We start from the raw sequence: 20,478 nt of genomic DNA on the forward strand, positions 1-20,478 counted from the left end.
TGGGTAGTGATGATAATTCAGGTCTATGGGTAGTGATGATAATTCAGGTCTATGGGTAGTGATGATAATTCAGGTCTATGGGTAGTGATGATAATTCAGGTCAATGGGTAGTGCTGATAATTCAGGTCAATGGGTAGTGATGATAATTCAGGTCAATGGATAGTGATGATAATTCAGGTCAATGGGTAGTGATGATAATTCAGGTCAATGGGTAGTGAGATAATTCATGTCAATGGGTAGTGATGATAATTCAGGTCAATGGGTTGTGGTGATAATTCAGGTCAATGGGTAGTGATGATAATTCAGGTCAATGGGTAGTGATGATAATTCAGGTCTATGGGTAGTGGTTATAATTCAGGTCATTCAGGTCTATGGGTAGTGGTGATAATTCAGGTCATTCAGGTCTATGGGTAGTAGTGATAATTCAGGTCATTCAGGTCTATGGGTACTGATGATAATTCAGGTCAATGGGTAGTGATGATAATTCAGGTCAATGGGTAGTGGTGATAATTCAGGTCAATGGGTAGTGATGATAATTCAGGTCAATGGGTAGTGATGATAATTCAGGTCTATGGGTAGTGGTGATAATTCAGGTCATTCAGGTCTATGGGTAGTGATGATAATTCTGTCTTTGGTAACAACCTAAGATCATTGTAAAGGTGCAGTTATAAGGAATGTGCAGCAAATAGATTTCCATATAACATTATAATAATATAATATATAAGACATTATGTTTGCATAATTCATTCTTAGGGCTGTGGTGGTCATGACATTTTGTCAGCCGGTTATTGTCATGCAAAAGACTGCCGGTCTCACTGGTTAGGACATCTACTTTGTGCATGACACAAGTAATTTTTTTCAACAATTGTTTACAGACAGATTATTTCACTTATAATTCACTGTATTACAATTCCAGTGGGTCAGAAGTTTACATACACTAAGTTGACTGTGCCTTTAAACAGCTTGGAAAATTCCAGAAAATTATGTCATGGCTTTAGAAGCTTCTGATAGGCTAATTGATATCATTTGAGTCAATTGGAGGTGTACCTGTGGATGTATTTCAAGGCCTACCTTCAAACTCAGTGCCTCTTTGCTTGACATCATGGGAAAAGAAATCAGCCAAGACCTCAGAAAAAAAATTGTAGACGTCCACAAGTCTGGTTCATCCTTGGGAGCAATTTCCAAACGCCTGAAGGTACCACGTTCATCTGTACAAACATTAGTACGCAAGTATAAACACCATTTGACCACAGAGCCATCATACCGCTCAGGAAGGAGACGCGTTCTGTCTCCTAGAGATTAATGTACTTTGGTGCGAAAAGTGCAAATCAATCCCAGAACAACAGCAAAGGACCTTGTGAAGATGCTGGAGGAAACAGGTACAAAAGTATCTATATCCACAGTAAAACGAGTCCTATATCGACATAACCTGAAAGGCCGCTCAGCAAGGAAGAAGCCACTGCTCCAAAATCGCCATAAGAAAGCCAGACTACGGTTTGCAACTGCACATGGGGACAAAGATCGTACTTTTTGGAGTAATGTTCTCTGGTCTGATGAAACAAAAATAGAACTGTTTGGCCATAATGACCGTCGTTATGTTTGGAGGAAAAAGGGGGTTGCTTGCAAGCCGAAGTACACCATCCCAACCGTGAAGCACGGGGGTGGCAGCATCATGCTGTGGGGGTGCTTTGCTGCAGGAGGGACTGGTGCACTTCACAAAATAGATGGCATCATGAGGAAGGAAAATTATGTGGATATATTGAAGCAACATCTCAAGACATCAATCAGGAAGTTAAAGCTTGGTCGCAAATGGGTCTTCCAAATGGACAATGATCCGAAGCATACTTCCAAAGTTGTGGAAAAATGGCTTAAGGACAACAAAGTCAAGGTATTGGAGTAGCCATCACAAATCCCTGACCTCAATCCTATAGAAAATGTGTTGGCAGAACTGAAAAAGCGTGTGCGAGCAAGGAGGCCTACAAACCTGACTCAGTTACACCAGCTCTGTCAGGAGGAATGGGCCAAAATTCACCCAACTTATTGTGGGAAGCTTGTGGAAGGCTACCCAAAAGGTTTGACCCAAGTTAAACAATTTAAAGGCAATGCTACCAAATACTATTTGAGTGTATGTAAACTTCTGACCCACTGGGAATGTGATGAAAGAAATAAAAACTTAAATAAATAATTCTCTCTACTATTATTCTGACATTTCACATTCTTAAAATAAAGTGGTGATCCTAACTGACCTAAGACAGGTTATTTTTACTAGGATTAAATGTCAGGAATTGTGAAAAACTGAGTTTAAAAAGGTGTATGTAAACTTCCGACTTCAACTGTAAGTCCCGTGCCATTATTTTATATTATATGATTTCATAGTAAGAAGAATATAATTGAACTTAATTGAGCTTAATTGAGCTGAATAAAATAGAAAGGATATTCTTCCCATTCTGGAGCGAGTGAGCATATGAAGGCTATGTTGAGCGTAAAAGTGATCATTTGAAACAGGTCCTATATGCTAGATTTAGAGTTATTTGTTAACTTTAGATGTTAATGATGCAAACCTTAGAATATCTTAGAAATCAAAACATATCTGGGCTGCATTATGCGACTATAGGCTATTGATGATTTGAGAAAGTCAAAAAAAAAGCTTGCGCTCTGTTCCTCGCCTCAGGCTGCACATGCTGTTCTCTCATCAAGTGATCATATTATCACCCATCAGACTATTCTCAATTTTAATATTGTCTTTACTAATATGTTAAATTAGTTTCGATTTAGAATGGCCCATTATCAAATGGCAGGAACAGGGGCAGGGGGAAAAAAAGACATGGCATCCGCCTATGCATTTGAATAGCAAATGGAAGCCGCTTTCCCGCCTGTTCGTTCAGGTAGGCCACTCCCTCCGGTTATTTCACTCCATGCATCAACCACTGTTTGAGGAGCATGCAGCCTCTCTCTGAGCGACAGGTGATATTCAGCCCAAACTCTGTATGCCAGTGGGCTCCCCAACCTTGTTCCTACCAGCTACCAAGTGCTTAATTCGGGGAACATGGAAAGTAACATGTTTTTCACAAAGAAACATATTTCATTAAACTGTTGACAGCTCTGCTGGACTAAGTAATGAAGGAGAGGAGATGGAAACGCACAGTGGTGAGATATTCTGTAGCTAACGGTAACCTAATGTGTCACCCTGCTACTAGGCTATTCAAAATCAAATTCCCTATAAGTAGGCTATTCAAAATCAAATTCCCTATTAGTAGGCTTTTCAAAATCAAATTCCCTATTACTAGGCTATTCAAAATCAAATTCCCTGTTACTAGGCTATTCAAAATCAAATTCCCTATTAGTAGGCTTTTCAAAATCAAATTCCCTATTACTAGGCTATTCAAAATCAAATTCCCTATTACTAGGCTATTCAAAATCAAATTCCCTGTTACTAGGCTATTCAAAATCAAATACAAATTCCCTATTACTAGGCTATTCAAAATCAAATTCCCTGTTACTAGGCTATTCAAAATCAAATTCCCTATTACTAGGCTATTCAAAATCAAATTCCCTATTACTAGGCTATTCAAAATCAAATTCCCTATTACTAGGCTATTCAAAATGGAATACAAATTCACTATAATTGTAGGCCAACTCTAAGCCGCCCTGCACAATCAATGAACCAACAGCATGGCCTAGGCCTATACGTTCTCTCCCAGTGAACCAACAGCATGGCCTAGACCTATACGTTCTCTCCCAATGAACCAACAGCATCGCCTAGACCTATACGTTCTCTCCCAGTGAACCAACAGCATGGCCTAGACCTATACGTTCTCTCCCAATGAACCAACAGCATCGCCTAGACCAATACGTTCTCTCCCAGTGAACCAACAGCATCGCCTAGACCTATACGTTCTCTCCCAGTGAACCAACAGCATCGCCTAGACCTATACGTTCTCTCCCAATGAACCAACAGCATCGCCTAGACCTATACGTTCTCTCCCAGTGAACCAACAGCATCACCTAGACCTATACGTTTTCTCCCAATGAACCAACAGCATCGCCTAGACCAATACGTTCTCTCCCAGTGAACCAACAGCATCGCCTAGACCTATACGTTCTCTCCCAATGAACCAACAGCATCACCTAGACCTATACGTTCTCTCCCAATGAACCAACAGCATGGCCTAGACCTATACGTTCTCTCCCAATGAACCAACAGCATCACCTAGACCTATACCTTCTCTCCCAATGAACCAACAGCATCACCTAGACCTATACGTTCTCTCCCAATGAACCAACAGCATCACCTAGACCTATACGTTCTCTCCCAATGAACCAACAGCATCACCTAGACCTATACGTTCTCTCCCAATGAACCAACAGCATCGCCTAGACCTATACGTTCTCTCCCAGTGAACCAACAGCATCGCCTAGACCTATACGTTCTCTCCCAATGAACCAACAGCATCGCCTAGGCCTATACGTTCTCTCCCAATGAACCAACAGCATCACCTAGACCTATACGTTCTCTCCCAATGAACCAACAGCATCGCCTAGACCTATACGTTCTCTCCCAGTGAACCAACAGCATCGCCTAGGCCTATACGTTCTCTCCCAGTGAACCAACAGCATCACCTAGGCCTATACGTTCTCTCCCAATGAACCAACAGCATCGCCTGGGCCTATACGTTCTCTCCCAGTGAACCAACAGCATCGCCTAGACCTATACGTTCTCTCCCAGTGAACCAACAGCATCGCCTAGGCCTATACGTTCTCTCCCAATGAACCAACAGCATCACCTAGACCTATACGTTCTCTCCCAATGAACCAACAGCATGGCCTAGACCTATACGTTCTCTCCCAATGAACCAACAGCATCGCCTAGGCCTATACGTTCTCTCCCAATGAACCAACAGCATGGCCTAGACCTATACGTTCTCTCCCAATGAACCAACAGCATGGCCTAGACCTATACGTTCTCTCCCAATGAACCAACAGCATCACCTAGACCTATACGTTCTCTCCCAGTGAACCAACAGCATCACCTAGACCTATACGTTCTCTCCCAATGAACCAACAGCATCACCTAGACCTATACGTTCTCTCCCAATGAACCAACAGCATGGCCTAGGCCTATACGTTCTCTCCCAATGAACCAACAGCATCGCCTAGACCTATACGTTCTCTCCCAGTGAACCAACAGCATCACCTAGGCCTATACGTTCTCTCCCAATGAACCAACAGCATCACCTAGGCCTATACGTTCTCTCCCAGTGAACCAACAGCATCACCTAGGCCTATACGTTCTCTCCCAATGAACCAACAGCATCGCCTAGGCCTATACGTTCTCTCCCAGTCAACCAACAGCATCACCTAGACCTATACGTTCTCTCCCAATGAACCAACAGCATCACCTAGGCCTATACGTTCTCTCCCAATGTACCAACAGCATCACCTAGGCCTATACGTTCTCTCCCAATGAACCAACAGCATCGCCTAGACCTATACGTTCTCTCCCAATGAACCAACAGCATCACCTAGACCTATACGTTCTCTCCCAATGAACCAACAGCATCACCTAGGCCTATACGTTCTCTCCCAATGTACCAACAGCATCACCTAGACCTATACGTTCTCTCCCAATGAACCAACAGCATCACCTAGACCTATACGTTCTCTCCCAGTGAACCAACAGCATCACCTAGACCTATACGTTCTCTCCCAATGAACCAACAGCATCACCTAGGCCTATACGTTCTCTCCCAGTGAACCAACAGCATCACCTAGACCTATACGTTCTCTCCCAATGAACCAACAGCATCACCTAGGCCTATACGTTCTCTCCCAGTGAACCAACAGCGTCACCTAGGCCTATACGTTCTCTCCCAATGAACCAACAGCATCGCCTAGGCCTATACGTTCTCTCCCAGTGAACCAACAGCATCACCTAGACCTATACGTTCTCTCCCAGTGAACCAACAGCATGGCCTAGGCCTATACGTTCTCTCCCAATGAACCAACAGCATCACCTAGACCTATACGTTCTCTCCCAGTGAACCAACAGCATCACCTAGACCTATACGTTCTCTCCCAATGAACCAACAGCATCACCTAGACCTATACGTTTCTCTCCCAATGAACCAACAGCATCACCTAGACCTATACGTTCTCTCCCAGTGAACCAACAGCATCACCTAGACCTATACGTTCTCTCCCAGTGAACCAACAGCATCACCTAGACCTATACGTTCTCTCCCAATGAACCAACAGCATCACCTAGACCTATACGTTCTCTCCCAATGAACCAACAGCATCACCTAGACCTATACGTTCTCTCCCAGTGAACCAACAGCATCACCTAGACCTATACGTTCTCTCCCAATGAACCAACAGCATCACCTAGGCCTATACGTTCTCTCCCAATGAACCAACAGCATGGCCTAGACCTATACGTTCTCTCCCAGTGAACCAACAGCATGGCCTAGACCTATACGTTCTCTCCCAGTGAACCAACAGCATGGCCTAGACATATACGTTCTCTCCCAGAGTCGTGGATAGAAAGTTTGCATCGTAGCAGAAGGGAACCAGTCCATCCAATATGCATAATAATACAGTCAACACTCTTATGGTGATTACTAGAATGAGTTTAATTCTGGATTATAGGCTAGACCAATTAAAGACGTCTTAAATCGTGTTTTATTTTTTATTTTTTTATTTCCCGCGGTGCATAATATGCTGTAGGCTGTGTATTGAATAACCAACAGCACAATCATTATATTAATTCCATTTTTTTTTCAGGCTTGGGCTCATATAAGTGAAAATGTATGCACACATGACTGTAAGTCGCTTTGGATAGAGGCGTCTGCTAAATGGCATATTATTATTATTATAATCAAACTCTATGGCAATAACTCTTTTTTTTAAACTTTGGATTGGAGATGCTTAATGTGAGTCTGGAAGGAGAGTTTACAGTCTAACCAGACACCTAGGTATTTGTAGTTGTCCACAAGGTCCTCTGTAGTTCAATTGGTAGAGCACGGCGCTTGTAACGCCAGGGTAGTGGGTTCGATCCCCGGGACCACCCATACGTAAAAATGTATGCGCACATGACTGTAAGTCGCTTTGGATAAAAGCGTCTGCTAAATGGCATATTATTATTGTTATTATTATTATTATTATTATTATTATTATTATTATTATATATAAGCCTATGTGTATTCACCAGCTCTAATATGTGAATGGGTGTTTTGAATGAATCATCACCTTAGAAAGCGCTGTCCATTTTGTTTTGTTTGGCTTCGACACAACATCCACAACCACCGTGTTTTCCACTCAGTTTCAACCTGCTGTTGAACTTCTTTCTTCAAATTGATCGATCACAGCGAGGCGAGTTTTATAAGCACAATATGCTACTGTTTTGATGATAAGTGTTTGATGTGATTTTCGATTGCGTTGATGTCAGTGTGGTTAGAGGGACAATAGGCGCTAGTACAGGATTAGGACGGCAACTAGACCAGGCCATGGACCTGATGGTTGCAATAGAGCCCTGAGTACCAGGCCATTAGTGAGTTGGATACTACCAACGCATGTCCAGAGTAGATACGTGGAATTTTACATGACTCATGACTGCCAGGGTAATACGTCCTGGCAGTGCTGGTCCTCTGTAGCTCAATTGGTAGAGCATGTCGCTTGTAACGCCAGGGTAGTGGGTTCGATCCCCGGGACCACCCATACGTAAAAATGTATGCACACATGACTGTAAGTCGCTTTGGATAAAAGCGTCTGCTAAATAGTATTATTATTATTATTATTTATTATTATTATTATTATTATTATTATTATTATTATTATACGGTCACCACAACAGCTCTATACAAACTACGTTATATGGTCTCCATAATGTATTTTTAAATGGCAGTAGAGCGACTTGCTGAGGGAATTGAACTTGATCTTATATCTGGTTTTACGTGATCAATAATATATAATCAAATATATTTTACAGTAGTCGTGATGTTCTTCAGCTGGATGGGACATGGGCTCGGGGGAAGGCGCTCTACAGTAATGCACCTAATTTGCTATTGTTCCGTTTCTGTGGTAATAAGTGCGGACGGCTGTCGGATTCAGTACCGTCACGCCATGTGAGCTCTCCTCTCCTCCGGTCCTCTCCTCTGGTGCACTCCTCCCGCCTGACTCAGGCTTTCCATTCCTACCCTCTCCTCTCCTCCAACCCTCTCCTCTCCTCCACCCCTATCCTCTTCTCCATCCTCCCCTCTCCTCTCCTCCACCTCTCTCCTCTCCTCCACCCCTCTTCTCTCCTCCACCCCTCTCCTCCCATCCTCCCCTCTCCTCTTCTCCATCCTCCCCTCTCCTCTCCTCCACCCCTCTCCTCCCATCCTCCCCTCTCCTCTTCTCCATCCTCCCCTCTCCTCTCCTCCACCCCTCTCCTCTCCTCCAGCCCTCTCCTCTTCTCCTCTCCTCTCCCCCTCTCCTCTTCCCCACCACTCTCCTATCCTCCACCCCTCTCCTCTTCCCATCCTCCACCCCTCTCCTCTCCACCCTTCTCCTATCCTCCACCCCTCTTCCTATCTTCCTCCTATCCTCCTCCTTTTCTCTCTCACTCCTGCATTGAGTCTGACTCTGTGTTAGTGTGATGGAGTCAGGAGTCTGGCTCTGTGGTGGAGTGGTGGAGTCAGGAGTCTGGCTCTGTGGTGGAGTGGTGGAGTCAGGAGTCTGGCTCTGTGGTGGAGTGGTGGAGTCAGGAGTCTGGCTCTGTGGTGGAGTGGTGGAGTCAGGAGTCTGGCTCTGTGGTGGAGTGGTGGAGTCAGGAGTCTGGCTCTGTGGTGGAGTGGTGGAGACAGGAGTCTGGCTCTGTGGTGGAGTGGTGGAGTCAGGAGTCTGGCTCTGTGGTGGAGTCAGGAGTCTGGCTCTGTGGTGGAGTGGTAGAGTCAGGAGTCTGGCTCTGTGGTGGAGTGGTGGAGTCAGGAGTCTGGCTCTGTGGTGGAGTGGTGGAGTCAGGAGTCTGGCTCTGTGGTGGAGTGGTGGAGTCAGGAGTCTGGCTCTGTGGTGGAGTGGTGGAGTCAGGGCTAGGCAGGGCCGGGCTAGGAAGGCAACCCAGTCAGAAACAATCACAGAGCAGGAGAGGAGAGGGGGGGTTGTGAGGGGAGGAGGAGAGAGGAGAGGGGGGAGGTGGAGAGGGGGAGTTGTGAGGGGAGGAGACGAGAGGAGAGGGGGAGTTGTGAGGGGAGGAGAAGAGAGGAGAGGAGAGGGGGGAGTTGTGAGGGGGAGGGGGAGTTGTGAGGGGAGGGGGAGTTGTGAGGGGAGGAGACGAGAGGAGAGGGGAGATGTGAGGGGAGGGGGAGTTGTGAGGGGAGGCGGAGTTGTGAGGGGAGGAGACGAGAGGAGAGGGGGAGTTGTGAGGGGAGGAGGAGAGGGGGAGTTGTGAGGGGAGGAGACGAGAGGAGAGTGGGAGTTGTGAGGGGAGGAGGACAGGGGGAGTTGTGAGGGGAGGAGACGAGACGAGAGGGGGAGTTGTGAGGGGAGGAGAAGAGAGGAGAGGGGGAGTTGTGAGGGGAGGAGGTTGTGAGGGGATAACAGGGAACAGGTGATGTTAAGTCCCTGCCATTGTAGACAATAGCTCCCCCTGCAGTTCAGGAGGCAGTATGAAAGACTGTTGTTCAGAAGTAGTGTGTACATGTTTATCCTTGTGTGTGTGTGTGTGTGTGTGTGTGTGTGTGTGTGTGTGTGTGTGTGTGTGTGTGTGTGTGTGTGTGTGTGTGTGTGTGTCTGCTATGTGTGTGGCTATCCCAGTGGAGGCTACTGAGTGGAGGACGGCTCTTAATAATGGCTGGAATGGAGTCAATGGAATGGTATGAAACACATCAAACATGTGGTTTCCATATGGTTGATACCGTTCCATTGACTCCATTCCAGCCATTATAATGAGCCATCCTCCCCTCAGCAGCCTCCACTGGTCTATCCATGCAAAGCCCTAACCCTCTCTCTCTCTCTCTCTTAGCCTTGGATCCTGGTATGGGTGTAACGGTGTATGCCGGCCTGGTGGGGGCGCTGTTACTCTGTGTGGTGCTGGTGCTGTGTGTGGGGGTGTTGGCATACCGACGCAACTGTTGCCATCTCCACAGCGATATCACTGACTCCTCCTCCGCCCTCACCGCCGCCTTCCACCCCGGCAACTACAAACCACCCAGACAGGGTGAGTCACTGTTGTTATGTGTTCTTCTTCTCCTCTTCCTCCTCCTCCTCCTCTTCCTCCTCCTCCTCCTCTTCCTCCTCCTCCTCCTTCTTCTCCTCTTCCTCCTCCTCCTCCTCCTCCTTCTTCTTCTCCTCCTCCTCCTCCTCCTCCTCCTCCTTCTTCTCCTCTTCCTCCTCCTCCTCCTCCTCCTCCTCCTCCTCCTCCTCTTCCTCCTCCTCCTCCTCTTCCTCCTCCTCCTTGCCATTCTACTGCCTTTCCTCCTACAGTATTTGATCTTCAAGTAAACATTATCTATCAATACTTTTTATTTTTACAATACCGAACATACACATACAAACGACAGCATGCAGACGCACACAAACATCAACGACATCACCCCTGCCCAGACCCACCTGCTCACACCCCCCCCGCCCCATCTCCAGTGCCAGCATCACTCTCCGCCACAGGGCCTCAAACTGCACCATGTTGTTTCTCTCTGTTGCACTTCTAACATTTAGATAATAAAGCATTTGATCTTTCCATTGTGTTAACGATGGAGGATTGGTTGATTTCCAGCTTTTAAGTATACATTTCTTTCAAGATGATTGACAAGAAAAGTATCTCACTGCACCCTCATATGGCATGCCTTCGTATGCAGACAGACGGATATTACTTTGTAATACTTCTGACAGCCAACTTTCTGCCCATAACTTTTGGACTTTACAACATTCCCAGGAGGCTATAGGACTATTGAGTCATTGTTAGTTTTACACTTAAGACATGACTCTGCCGTTATGCTGTAGAACTGATGAATTTTGTCTCTTGTATAATACATTCTATACATTAGTTTATACTGGATTAACTGTCATCTCATTAGTTATGTTCCAGCATTCCCTCCATCTTGTGCCAACATCAGTTATTTTTAAATCTTGGTTCCAATAGTTTAAATTTTTTTCTAAGAGGTTGTCAGTTGGATCGGCTCTCTGCAAGGGTTTGTATATCTTACCTATCATATGAATATACTTTTCTAACTCAAATAGGATTCCCTCAAGATTGCTCTGATGTCCAAAACATTTCAAATTGAAATCTTGTGATATTAAACTTTTAAGTTGCATGTATTTGAAAATGTCTTCATGGGTCAGTCCAAAATTGCTTTTTAATTCTGTCATGGAAATTAATGTATTTCCTATTACCAAGTCATTTACGGTGTCTATGCCTTTAGTTTTCCATGTGGACCAATTTATTGGTGAATTCTGAAAAGCTAACCAAGGATTGTTTCATAAGGTTGTGTTTTTAGGGAGTGATATTGGTTCTTGTAGAATACGTTTCATTTCCTTCCATATTGTTATAGTGTTCTTAACTAGGAAGTTGTTCATGTTCTTAGCTTTATCATTTGAAAATAAACACGTAAAAACACTCTGGGGATGAGCTTGACCAACTTCAATATGTACCCATTGTTCCTCTTTAGTGCATTGAACTATATGGTCACAAGTAAAAAGCCTTGGGTAGCGAGTTGATACAATTCCAAACCTGGAAAGTTAAAACCACGCTAAGACTTAGGAAGATGTAAAACTTCCCTTTCTATTCTATGAATTGTATTTGTCCATATAAAGTCTGTAATGGCCGAGTATACTTTAAAGAATGTCTTCGGTGGGGTGATTGGTATTATCAAGAATCAATATAAAACCTTTGGGAGCCATGCCATTCTGAAGACGTTTATTCTACCTGTAAGATTTATGGGGAGATTATTCCATTTAATTAGATCTGTTTTCATGTTGTTGAGCAATGGGATACAGTTATTTTTGTTGTTTGTTGTTGTTTGTTGTTGTTTGTTGTTGTTTGTTGTTGTTTATTAAGCATTCTAAGTATTTAATATTTGTTGTGTTATGTTGTTACTTATTAAAACATTGAGTTATTTTTTATTTTTGCTATTGCCATTATTTATTCATTTTCCACGTTAATTTCCTGAATATTCTGAAAATATTTTTAGCAAAACGTGGCATTGAGTTTTCAATATTGGTCAGGAGATCATCTGCAAAATAAGTTTAGTTGATATTCAAGTTTACCAATACGTTTGGATCCTGTCTAATTCTTTCTGCAAGCGGTTCAATTGTCAGGACATCCCTCTCTAAAGCAACTTCATCAGATAATGTATTATTTGTGTATATTTTTGCTTCAGGACATTTGTACAATATTTCTATTAAATTCATTATGTCAGCTTGAAAGTTGAAAGCTTCCAAAGTTTTGAATAGAAAAGGCCATTCAAGACGGTCAAAAGCCTTTTTCGACATAAACAGCCATTACTGATCAATCTATCTTGTTTTTTTGCGTATTGTATTAAACTGAAACATGTTCTTGTATTTGTTAATAAGTGTCTATTTTTAATGAAGCCTGTTTGATTGTATCAAGTCTGGAAAGACTTTTGCCGTTCTATTATTATTTTATTTACAAAAGTTATTAAAATGATGAGTCTATAATCAGCAGGGTTTTAATATATACTGAACAAAAATATAAATGCAACATGCAACAATTTCAACGTTTTTAAAGTGCATATAAGGAAATCAGTCAATTGAAATAAATCCATTAGGCCCTAATCTATGGATTTCACATGACTGGGAATACAGATATGTATCTGTTGGCGACATCGGCGTGGATCAGAAAACCAGTCAGTATCTGGTGTGACCACCATTTGCCTCATGCAGCGCGACACATCTCCTTCGCATGGAGTTGATCAGGCTGTTGATTGTCACTTGTGGAATGTTGTCCCACTCCTCTTCAATGGCTGTGCAAAGCTGCTGGATATTGGCGGGAACTGGAACACTCTGTCGTACACGTCGATCCAGAGCATCCCAAACATGCTCAATGGGTGACATGTCTGGTGAGTATGCAGGCCATGGAAGAACTGGGACATTTTCAGCTTCCAGGAATTGTGTACAGATCCTTGCGACATGGGGCTGTGCATTATCATGCTGAAACATGAGGTGATGGCGGCGGATGAATGGCACGAAAATGGGCCTCAGGATCTCGTCACAGTATCTCTGTGCATTCAAATTGCCATCGATAAAATGCAATTGTGTTCGTTGTCCGTAGCTTATGCCTGCCCATACCATAACCCCACCGCCACCATTGGGAACTCTGTTCACAACGTTGACATCAGCAAACCGCTCGCCCACACGACGCCGTACACGTGGTCTGCGGTTGTGAGGCAGGTTGGACGTACTGCCAAATTCTATAAAATGACGTTGGAGGTGGCTTATGGTAGAGAAATGAACATTAAATTATCTGGCAACAGCTCTGGTGGACATTCCTGAAGTCAGCATACCATTTTCACATTCCTTGAAAACTTAAGACATCTGTGAAATTGTGTTGTGTGACAAAACTGCACATTTTAGAGTGGCCTTTTATTGTCCCCAGCACAAGGTGCACCTGTGTAATGGTCATGCTGTTTAATCAGCTTCTTGATATGCCACACCTGTCAGTTTGATGAATTATCTTTGCAAAGGAGAAATGCTCACTAACAAGGATGTAAACAAATTTGTGGCCAAAATTTGAGAGAAATAAGCTTTTTGTGCGTATGGGAAAATGTCTGGGATCTTTTATTTCAGCTCATGAAACATGGGACCAACACTTTACATGTTGCATTTATATTTTTGTTCAGTGTACTTTCTGTCTCTGTCTTGGTCTCTTCTAATTTAAAAAGATCACCTTTTGATGTTTTCTTGATCTCCTCTCTCTCCTCCTCCTCCTCTCTTCTCCTCCTCCTCCTCTCTCCTCTTCCTCCTCCTCTCTCTCCTCCTCCTCTCTCTCCTCCTTCTCCTCTCTCTCCTCCTCCTCCTCCTCTGTCTCCTCCTCCTCCTCTCTCTCCACATCCTCCTCTCTCCTCTTCCTCCTCCTCTCTCTCCTCCTTCTCCTCTCTCTCCTCCTCCTCCTCCTCTCTCTCCTCCTCCTCCTCTCTCTCCACATCCTCCTCTCTCTCCTCCTCCTCCTCTCTCCTCTCTCCTCCTCCTCCTCCTCCTCCTCTCTCTCTCCTCCTCCTCCTCTCTCTCCACATCCTCCTCTCTCTCCTCCTCCTCCTCTCTCTCTCCTCCTGCAGACAACCCTCACCTCCTCCACCCCTCTGCGCCCCCGGACCTGACAGCCACAGCGGGTACCTTCAGGGGTCCCCTCTTCTCCCTGCAGCAGGGTGCCAACGATGGCCACCACGAGATCCCCATGACAACCTCTCCCCTGCTGGACCCCTTTCCCAGCCTCAAGATCAAGGTGTGTGTGTGTGTGTGTGTGTGTGTGTGTGTGTGTGTGTGTGTGTGTGTGTGTGTGTGTGTGTGTGTGTGTGTGTGTGTGTGTGTGTCTGTGTCTGTGTGTGTGTGTGTGTGTGTGTGTGTGTGTGTGTGTGTGTCTGTGTCTGTGTGAATGCAGATCAATCAAATGTATTTATAAAGCCATTTTAATATCAGCGGTTGTCAAAGTGCTTTACAGTAACCTGGTCTGGACCCCAAGTATAAGCAGAGACACACTGGCAAACAACAAGTGTTCACAATGTATGGTTTAATAGTCATATTGGTGTATGGTGTAATAGTCATATTTGGTGAATTGTTTCATATTTATATTTGGTGAATGGTGTAATAGTCACATTTTGTGTATGGTGCAATAGTCATATCGGTGTATGGTGCAATAGTCATATTGGTGTATGGTGCAATAGTCATATCGGTGTATGGTGTAAAGTCACATTGGTGTATGGTGTAATAGTCATATTGGTGTATGGTGTAATAGTCATATTGGTGTATGGTGTAATAGTCACATTTTGTGTATGGTGCAATAGTCATATCAGTGTATGGTGCAATAGTCATATTGGTGTATGGTGCAATAGTCATATTGGTGTATGGTGCAATAGTCATATTGGTGTATGGTGTAATAGTCATATTGGTGTATGGTGTAATAGTCATATTTTGTGTATGGTGCAATAGTCATATTGGTGTATGGTGCAATAGTCATATTGCCGTATGGTGTAATAGTCATTTTGGTGTATGGTGTAATAGTCACATTGGTGTATGGTGTAATAGTTAAATTGGTGTATGGTGTAATAGTCATATTGGTGTATGGTGTAATAGTCACTTTGGTGTATGGTGTAATAGTCATATTGGTGTATGGTGTAATAGTCATATTGGTGTATGGTGTAATAGTCACATTTTGTGTATGGTGCAATAGTCATATTGGTGTATGGTGCAATAGTCATATTGGTGTATGGTGCAATAGTCATATTGGTGTATGGTGTAATAGTCACATTTTGTGTATGGTGCAATAGTCACATTGGTGTATGGTGCAATAGTCATATTGGTGTATGGTGTAATAGTCACATTTTGTGTATGGTGCAATAGTCATATTGGTGTATGGTGCAATAGTCATATTGGTGTATGGTGCAATAGTCATATTGGTGTATGGTGTAATAGTCACATTTTGTGTATGGTGCAATAGTCATATTGGTGTATGGTGCAATAGTCATATTGGTGTATGGTGTAATAGTCACATTTTGTGTATGGTGCAATAGTCATATTGGTGTATGGTGCAATAGTCATATTGGTGTATGGTGCAATAGTCATATTGGTGTATGGTGCAATAGTCATATTGGTGTATGGTGCAATAGTCATATTGGTGTATGGTGTAATAGTCACATTGGTGTATGGTGCAATAGTCATATTGGTGTATGGTGTAATAGTCATATTGGTGTATGGTGTAATAGTCACATTGGTGTATGGTGCAATAGTCATATTGGTGTATGGTGTAATAGTCATATTGGTGTATGGTGTAATAGTCATATTTTGTGTATGGTGCAATAGTCATATTGGTGTATGGTGCAATAGTCATATTGGTGTATGGTGCAATAGTCATATAGGTGTATGGTGCAATAGTCATATTGGTGTATGGTGTAATAGTCATGTTGGTGTATGGTGTAATAGTCACATTTTGTGTATGGTGCAATAGTCATATTGGTGTATGGTGTAATAGTCATATTGGCGTATGGTGTAATAGTCACATTTTGTGTATGGTGCAATAGTCATATCGGTGTATGGTGCAATAGTTATATTGGTGTATGGTGCAATAGTCATATTGGTGTATGGTGTAATAGTCATTTTGGTGTATGGTGTAATAGTCACATTGGTGTATGGTGTAATAGTTAAATTGGTGTATGGTGTAATAGTCATATCGGTGTATGGTGTAATAGTCACTTTGGTGTATGGTGTAATAGTCATATTGGTGTATGGTGTAATAGTCATTTTGTTTTATGGTGTAATAGTCATTTTGGTGTATGTTGTAATAGTCGTTTTGGTGTATGGTGTAATAGTCACATTGGTGTATGGTGTAATAGTCATATTGGTGTATGGTGTAATAGTCATTTTGGCGTATGGTGTAATAGGCACATTGGTGTATGGTGTAATAGTCATTTTGGTGTATGGTGTAATAGTCACATTGGTGTATGGTGTAATAGCCATATTTGGTGTATGGTGTAATAGTCATTTTGGTGTATGGTGTATGTATGGTTTATATTTCTAAACTCATACAAAGGAATCAAAGATAGTTCTAATTCAAAACATGTAATAATAATTAGCCAACATCAGTTAGCAAGCTCTTCATCAGGGTTTGACTTTTTATTTTATTTTAATCATTCATTAAGTTAACCATAGACATTAAAACCAGTAGAGCGTGATAGCGCTGATGTCCTCCTATGGAAAACTCCCGATGGCGCATGAAGCCGGATGTATTTGACATTTGAAACGCGCCACGCTGCTGAATGGGGCTGAATGGCACCAAAAAAGGATCATGGTGAAAGTGGCCGTAACTAGCAAAGGATCATGGTCAATGTAGTTGTTTTCATCCTGCCTGAGAGAGTCAACCTTAGTGTCTATGGAGCCTCCTCGTAGCCTGCCGGCCCGTGATTGGTCTGTGTCAGCACGTGGTTCTGTGATTGGTCTGTGTCAGCACGTGGTTCTGTGTGACGACAAATGTAGTAGTCAGAATGGATCACTATTTAATTAAATATTTTGATTTGTAGCAAACTTTTAAATAATTCATTGTGGTGATGGAACTTGATCATAATAAACCAAATTTTTTTGGCCGTTCTGGTGATCGCAATTTACATAGGCTTTCTAGCGCCTACCAGGGCTTTTGGCACTGCTAGGTTGCTACGCAGTAGCCGACCAGGGCTTTTGGCACTGCTAGGTTGCTACGCGGTAGCCGACCAGGGCTTTTGGCACTGCTAGGTTGCTACGCAGTAGCCGACCAGGGCTTTTGGCACTGCTAGGTTGCTACGCGGTAGCCGACCAGGGCTTTTGGCACTGCTAGGTTGCTACGCGGTAGCCGACCAGGGCTTTTGGCACTGCTAGGTTGCTACGCGGTAGCCGACCAGGGCTTTTGGCACTGCTAGGTTGCTCTGGGTGCCGACCAGGGCTTTTGGCACTGCTAGGTTGCTACGCGGTAGCCGACCAGGGCTTTTGGCACTGCTAGGTTGCTACGCAGTAGCCAACCAGGGCTTTTGGCACTGCTAGGTTGCTACGCAGTAGCCGACCAGGGCTTTTGGCACTGCTAGGTTGCTACGCAGTAGCCGACCAGGGCTTTTGGCACTGCTAGGTTGCTACGCAGTAGCCGACCAGGGCTTTTGGCACTGCTAGGTTGCTACGCAGTAGCCGACCAGCAGAGCTTGTGACTTCGCGCTCCAGACCGGACACTGGGGGCCCGGTATTATCACATGAATTAATGAACTGTGAAGACTCAATAAACCCAAATGGTAACACAGTACCACTTCACTTACAGCCGACAGGTATGAAGACTGACTATTACATAAGCATGTTTGAGCATTTATAGCAGTGGTTCTTAAACGTTTTCAGCCTGGGACCCAAATTAGAAATTCTGTGTTTTCCTGGGACCCAAATGAGAAATTCTGTGTTTTCCTGGGACCCAAATGAGAAATTCTGTGTTTTCCTGGGACCCAAGCTTAGGAAAATATGCAACTATACGTAAATATCGGTACATTTCATTGCCCTTATGCCTAAAACAAATGCAATATAGACTAAAACAAATAATGAAATTAAATATCCATATAAATATCTATTCATGTTTATTTTCCCCCATTAAAAACACTCTTACATATATGTATAGGTTGGAACTGTTGCTGTTAAAATACAAGTAATCATTTTCATTCTGAACTGGAATAAAGTGATTGATCACATCACACAGATGAATAACAGAACAGGTCCGCGGTCCACTTTGGGTCCGGCTGATTTATAGTGTTGTAAAGAAAACCAGCGTGATGAATACACCCCTGGACTAAAATATGGTTCAATGGACATTCAGTTGATATTGCATGGTGCTTGTAACGCCAGGGTAGTGGGTTCGATTCCCGGGACAACCCATACGTAAAATGTGTGTACACATGACTAAGTCGCTTTGGATAAAAGCATCTGCTAAATGGCATATTATTATTATTCTATGTTGTTTTCCTATAATAAAGGTGTACAACTCGTCTACCCTGTCATCCCTGGAGCTGTCAGCGGAGGGCCACGGTAACCCTGACATCCTCAGCCTCAAACACGTCAGCATGAGGGGCACCATGGGTAGGACTGTGCCTTGGGACAGGTAAGATATACACGCGTACGCAAGCACGAACACACACACACACACACACACACACACACACACACACACACACACACACACACACACACACATACACACACACACACACACACACACAATGTCTCTCAAACACGCATGCAGACACACACACACTAGTAATACACACACAATGAATACACACACCATCCCCAACACAATGAATACACACAGTTTATATGAACTGCTATGTGGGTCTATTAAAACTGGACCTTGACCTTGACCTTGACAGAGATGGGCACCACCCCGGCGGGCATCATACACTGGTCAGAGAGCCTGGCCATAGCACCTCCGCTACCCTGGGCAACCTGGGGGGACGACTCACCATCCCCAACACAGGTAGGATACACACTGTCCTATATACACACACACAGGTAACACACTGTCACACACACAGGCATTGGTGAACTATAGTGCCTAGGCCTTCAGAGGGACCAAAAATCGTCCAATACATTTACATTCACATTTACATTTACGTCATTTAGCAGACGCTCTTATACAACACAAGCTAGCTAACATTATCACACTACTACAACACAAGCTAGCTAACATTATCACACCACTACAACACAAGCTAGCTAACATCACACTACTACAACACAAGCTAGCTAACATTATCACACCACTACAACACAAGCTAGCTAACATTATCACACTACTACAACACAAGCTAGCTAACATCACACTACTACAACACAAGCTAGCTAACATTATCACACCACTACAACACAAGCTAGCTAACATTATCACACCACTACAACACAAGCTAGCTAACATCACACCACTACAACACAAGCTAGCTAACATTATCACACTACTGCAACACAAGCTAGCTAACATTATCACACCACTACAACACAAGCTAGCTAACATTATCACACCACTACAACACAAGATAGCTAACATTATCACACTACTGCAACACAAGCTAGCTAACATTATCACACCACTACAACACAAGCTAGCTAACATCACACCACTACAACACAAGCTAGCTAACATTATCACACCACTACAACACAAGCTAGCTAACATTATCACACCACTACAACACAAGCTAGCTAACATTATCACACCACTACAACACAAGCTAGCTAACATCACACCACTACAACACAAGCTAGCTAACATTATCACACTACTACAACACAAGCTAGCTAACATCACACCACTACAACACAAGCTAGCTAACATTATCACACTACTGCAACACAAGCTAGCTAACATTATCACACTACTGCAACACAAGCTAGCTAACATTATCACACCACTACAACACAAGCTAGCTAACATCACACTACTATAACACAAGCTAGCTAACATTATCACACCACTACAACACAAGCTAGCTAACATTATCACACTACTACAACACAAGCTAGCTAACATTATCACACCACTACAACACAAGCTAGCTAACATTATCACACCACTACAACACAAGCTAGCTAACATCACACCACTACAACACAAGCTAGCTAACATTATCACACCACTACAACACAAGCTAGCTAACATTATCACACTACTATAACACAAGCTAGCTAACATTATCACACCACTACAACACAAGCTAGCTAACATCACACCACTACAACACAAGCTAGCTAACATCACACTACCATAACACAAGCTAGCTA

This window comes from Coregonus clupeaformis, unplaced genomic scaffold, assembly GCF_020615455.1.
Source record: "Coregonus clupeaformis isolate EN_2021a unplaced genomic scaffold, ASM2061545v1 scaf1929, whole genome shotgun sequence".
NCBI lineage: Eukaryota > Metazoa > Chordata > Actinopteri > Salmoniformes > Salmonidae > Coregonus > Coregonus clupeaformis.